Below are 6,000 nucleotides of genomic sequence, written 5' to 3'. Positions count from 1 at the left end.
TCGTTTTGTTACACCTCTGTTCAAGAGAGGATTCGCCATTGCGAGGCCTCATTTAAAATCGGCGGCTAAAAACATTGCTTCTGATGTTGTCGGACACGTCGTGAGACGCGTGACTCGGAACCAGGAACCGGAGGCAGAGGATCAGGCAGGATCGGGACTCATGCTTCTGGCACGCAGACCTGGAAAACGACCGCCGGGGCGTCGTCTAGCAACGCATAAAAAGCGGAAGACAAAAGGGAGCAAGAAATCAGTGCAGAGAAGAGCTCCAAAGAGAAGGAGGTCCGACGACATATTCTCCTAACCATGGCTCTTTTGCATACAAAATCACAAGAATGCACCATGTCAGAGCTAGACTTATTCGGTGCTCCGGCTACACAGTTTTCTATTGAACAGAGTCAGTATCTGGAGGTTATGCCGATATCTGCACTGACAGACGGTGGTCCCGTTGAATTTTTCATCCCTGGCGATGGGGATAGGTATTTGGATCTCGCCAACACCCTCCTTCATCTACGTTTGCAGATTGTTAACGGGGACGGGACAAATCTGGCACGGGATGCGGGTGTCGGGGTGATTAACTACCCCGTCAACACCATCTTCTCACAGGTGGATGTGACCCTGGGTGACAGACTCATTTCTCAATCCAGCGCTACTCATCCGTACAGAGCCATCATCGAAACCCTGCTGAACTTTTCAGACGCATCTCTGAAAAGCCAGTTCACAGCAGGTCTCTTTTACAAAGATACTTCTAGGGCTATGAATTCTATCAACATCGGAGCTGACGGTCCCAACAGAGGCCTGGTCGAGAGGGCGAAATTTAGTGCAGCTTCTAGTGAGTTTCACGTGATGGGCCCTCTACACGCCGACATTTTCTTTTGCAAACGGTTGTTATTAAACAGCGTAGACATGCGGATCAAGCTGACCAGAGGCAGTGATGCGTTCTGTTTAATGGCTCCGAACAATTCTGATTTCAAATTAAAAATACTAGGCGCCTCTCTGTTTGTGAAAAAGGTCACAGTCTCCCCTGCAGTGCGTCTGGGACATGCAGCGGCCCTGATGAAAGGTAACGCGCTCTACCCGATATCCAGAATCAATGTGAAAACTTACTCGATTCCACAAAACTCGAGAGTATGCAATCAGGAGAATCTTTTCCTAGGGACGATGCCTAAATACGTGGTTCTAGGGCTGGTCAACCATAACGCATTTACTGGGCGGAGGGACATGTGCCCTTTCGATTTTCAACATTGCGATGTGGAATATCTAGCTCTCTGTCAGGACGGGAGACAGATCCCTTCGAAAGCTTTCCAGCCACGATTTGACCAAAGCATTTCGGTCAGAGAGTTTTACAATCTGTACACCGCCACCGGGAGACACCTGAAAGATTTACCTCTATGCATCGACAGGGACGATTTTGAAAACGGCTATAGCTTATTTGTTTTTAATCTAAACCCTGACGAGGACGTGGAAGCTCTGAACCCCATTTCAAGCGGAACTTTAAGACTGGAGATGAGATTCAGGGTCCCCTTCCCGCATACAGCGACTCTGGTGGTTTACGCAGCGTACGATACTATCCTCGAGATCAATTCGAAACGACAGGTGCTGGTGGATTATTACTGAATAAAAGGATGAACACGGCTGAACTGGAAATACTCATGAACCATCTGTTAGGTGACACGTTCTGCGGTGTCTGGGCTTCGGATGAATTACAGAATCATCCCCCGTCAAAGTTACCAGCGTATTATATCGTAAACACCCACCCTCACTATCTACCCGGTGAACACTGGTTAGCAATCACGCTGGAAGAAGGAGGGGTTTCCACCTATTTTGACTCCTTCGGATTAAGTCCTGACAACCATTATTATCCGAAAAGCATCCTTGGTTTTCTGGAAAATTATGGTGGGACGAGAAACATCATTTATCACAACCGTCAACTCCAACACGAGCTGTCTACAGTCTGCGGGCATCACTGTGTCTTTTACCTGTGTCATAGAGCCAGTGGTTTGTCTTACAAACAAGTGCTAGCTCGCTACACAAACAGTGTGATACATAATGATGTTTTGGTGAGAAAGTTTGTTATGAAATTTCAACGATGCATCACTGCTTCTCCTTCGTCTTCTCCACATCAACTCGCATGTACGTTAAAAATGTTTAGAGATTGTTATAAAATATGAATTGTATTGCTTTGCTTTTGCGAAAAAAAAAATCAGACTCTGTATCTCATTCATTTTTACTTTATTCACATCAATAAAATTCTAAAGACAAAAAAAAAAAAAAAAAACTCTGGAAATGGTGTTATTTAAATCATGGTGTGAAGTCGATCCATGGAATATTTCTCTTCATAGACTTTTTCTTCTTCTTCTTTCTCATCTCGGTACTTGGTGAGGATTGTGAAGATAGCATGTCATCATAGTCTGTATGCGTCTGGTTTTTGAGAACTCTAAACTGCTCACGAGCGAAAGGGTTAGACACCGCGCTCTCAGGGACATTCAGCTCAGATAATGTCTCAAGAAACAGCTTCCACCCTCGTGGCTGTGACTTTGGGGGTTTCTTATACGCAGCTGTTAAGTTTTTCACCAGATCAATCACATGAGAACCCTTTAACGGTTTACCTCTATAGATAAACTCTCCTCTGGAACTCCAGCCGCTGTCGGTCTCCGATAACTTATTTAAAACATACTCTGCATTTTTGCGATCACGGGTAGGTAGGTTTGTTAATATCTCCTGCATTCCCTCTCGCTTCTCTTCCTCCTCCTCCTCTTCTGATCTTTTCAGCTCCTTAGCTTGTCTGTCAGACCCCTCCTCAGGAGGCAGCGTTAGAGTCAGAGAATGGAGTTCATTTTCTCCCTGTCTGACCAGGTTAAGGTAACGCTGCAACAGAGTATTGTACTTTTTCATTTTTTCATAGGCGCCAAGTCCTCTTTCTTGTAATATTTGTCTCATTTTGAAATCCAAGTCTTGTTCCGCATTCTGCCGCATGCTGCTGCTGCTGCTGCTGCTGCTGCTGGGAGATGCATTTGCATCAGACGCGGTTGAAGCTGTGTGAGTCAGACGGTTTAGTTGATGAGGTGACACGAGATACATTTTCTGCATTTTCAATTGCGTTTATTGATCAAGCCTCCTATCAAGTTTCCCAGGAGAGGAATGGCTGTTGTTAGTAGAGGTAGAAGGAAACCACCCGTTTGCAAAACGCTGCGTTTCCGCTTTAGACTGATCTTTCTATCAGCCAGCTGTCTGAGCAAGTTTTTATGTCTGTGGAGTTTTTTAAATTGACAGCGAGAGAGAGGAATGTTCCCTTTTAACAGATTGAGAGCGATTTCGGCCAAAGACTGAAGGAGATCCGCCGGGCAGTCCTTTAAAATATCCTTCCGCTTCTTAGGCGTGGCATAATACAGAGCTTTCAGAAAGGGAGCGTTCCTTTTTAATCGCGCTGACATGTCGTCTTATCTGTTTTTTGGAATATAAACCGCAGGCCACTGGTTAGGCAGTACACCTGTCCTAAGTCTGTACTGTTCTGGACAGCTGTGTGTCAGGTCGACGATTAAATACCCGTGAGGGTCCTTTGTAGCATCGTCAAAACTCGCCAGGAAAAATGCTTTTTGTGATGGAAAGATCTGATGAGCTAATGTTTTCATCTGAAGCTTGTCACGCGGGTTCTTGAATAAGACAAAATAGTTTGAATTAAGACTGATTGTACGTGAGTATTTACCCTGATGAAACACATTTTGTGTCAGCATGAATACGGACATCTGTTTGTGGTGCCTGTACTGAGTAAAAATCCGCACCACCTCAGGATGATCTGAAGCCTCGAAAACCACATCATCTAAGACCACCAGATGTTGCTTATCAGGAGGAAACAGGGTCTCATCTTCGAATGATTCAGGCAATCCTTTCACAAACGTTATGTTTTTATTGGTCTTCTTCAGCTCGGCATACAAAGGTTGAAACGAAGTATAAATCCAAACAATATTATCCGGTTTTCGATTCATTACATTTTCACAATCCTGCAAAACACTTTTTACAAAAAATGACTTCCCAGAGCCGCTCGGGCCTGAGATGAGACATGAAAAAGGCGTACAAAATCTAGGATCAAAATCAATTTCCTCCATCGCAGTAAAGTCTGACATTTCATAAAAAAAAAAAAAAAATCATCAACATCAGCAACGAGATCAGGTTATTTACTAATAACCGAACGGTACAGAAGTACCATCATGGGAGAGCTTCCTCTTGTCATAAACGATGCGCAGCTTTTTCGTGAATGAAGAATTTTTCAGCAGAAACCCCCTTTTGTCTCTGATGATGTTTTGCTGAGGAATGTCAATCGAATCACTCCTTTGGAATCTGAGATAGCCCTCCACCAGCTCCCTCACGCTGTCAAAGCTGACTTTGTCAGAAAAGTCACGAGTCTGAGTAATCCCCTTCACTCTCATCACCACCTTTTTAGCATTTTTTGTCTGATACGCATAAGTCTTGGGACCTGCCGCCACAAATTCGGAAATGGTGTCACCCGAGAGTTCATCCGTTAAATCCCCCAGATAATTACCCAGCTCGAGAGGCGTGTCACCATCCTTCAGGAGGTAAACTAAACTGTCTGTGTCAGTATAGATCACCTTCTCCTGTAATCTCTCCAGATAACTGTAAAGCTTCAAGCGTCCGTAAGCTGTAGTGAAAGCTGCGACAAATACGTTATTGGTTCTCCCGGGTGGAACAACACACCTCTCGTTGTAATTCCACTGAACCAAAGCAGCGTCGTTGTTCAGAAAAGAAAAGTACTTGATCTGATACTTTCCTGAAAACAGATAACTGAAGAACTGTGCAGGATCAGACACGATCGAGGTCTGTGTTAGATTAGACCTCTCTGCCATCTTTCCCCAGAAGCAGTTCAGAGCCAGTTTGCAGACAGAGCGAAGCGCCGGGTTAAACCGGATTCTGTCCGCATCGAGCTGAATGCCTTGTTCCAGTTTGTACTGCTGTATGTATCTGTCCCTGCTTTCCTGATCCACCGCATCTGCCGGGTAGCCTGACACTTCCTGTTTCCCCTTCAGAAAAGTGTGCACGTATCCTACAAAAACAGAGTCGCTACGCTCGCTAAAGTGCCAAACTTCGATGATTTTTGCAACTTTGTACCCAAGCTCCAGAGCTTTGTTGAATTCGGGAGTGACCCACACCCCCGTCAATGCACGGGCGTTTTCATCATGATCGCATAAGGTCATCTGGTTATTTATCTCAGCACAGGTGCGACAGAGAGTGAACAGCAGTTTACCTCTGGAAGATTTGTAAGGTAACACTGGGTGAAAGAGACCCCTCGGAGGGTTGACGACGGCTCGAATTAACCCAAAGTAGTTTTGAGGGTCGTCAAAATCTTCATGAATTATGGAGGGATGGCCTAAAGGATAAGCGCAACTGCTGTTTACGTACGGGTATAATGAAGTTACATCCACGTAATGCACAGATTCGCCAGCACCCGCTGTGTACCGCAGCCGCAGCGCACTCGTACGGCCTCCGTACAGAGCCTGTCTGGGGGAGAGAGGTTCAGGAGGGTCAAATTCCTTCAGAAACTCGCCTACTCTCGGATCTGATTTTTTCATCTCCAGCCACTCGTGTTCCCAAATCACACAGGTCTGTAGACCGTAGACGGATCTCAGCCGATGTAATTTTTCCTCTGAAGCTGTGTACAGCTCTTCAAAGGGCTTCCCAGTCAGAGGGCATGTTTCATGCGGCTGAAAACAAATGGGACAGCCGTGGAAAAAACAACCCTGGAACTCAAAAACCCATTCCACATCACCGATCTTTGCAAACCTGTCAACAAAGTAAGGACCTATTTGCTTCTCGCCTCTGTTTAGAGCATGCTGAATGAAAACACCCCGGCTGTGTGACACATATTCCAACCACTGGATAGAAGCATGAGAGTAACTTTTGACCTGACGACGGTAATCATCAGGAGGAGGAATGGCGAGTGTGCGAGGACGTAGAAAGTTTGTGAGAAAAACTTTCATACAGGCTGAG

Source organism: Salarias fasciatus, chromosome 20 (genome assembly GCF_902148845.1).
Source record: "Salarias fasciatus chromosome 20, fSalaFa1.1, whole genome shotgun sequence".
Taxonomy (NCBI): domain Eukaryota; kingdom Metazoa; phylum Chordata; class Actinopteri; order Blenniiformes; family Blenniidae; genus Salarias; species Salarias fasciatus.
Note: the sequence above shows the minus strand (reverse complement) of the source record.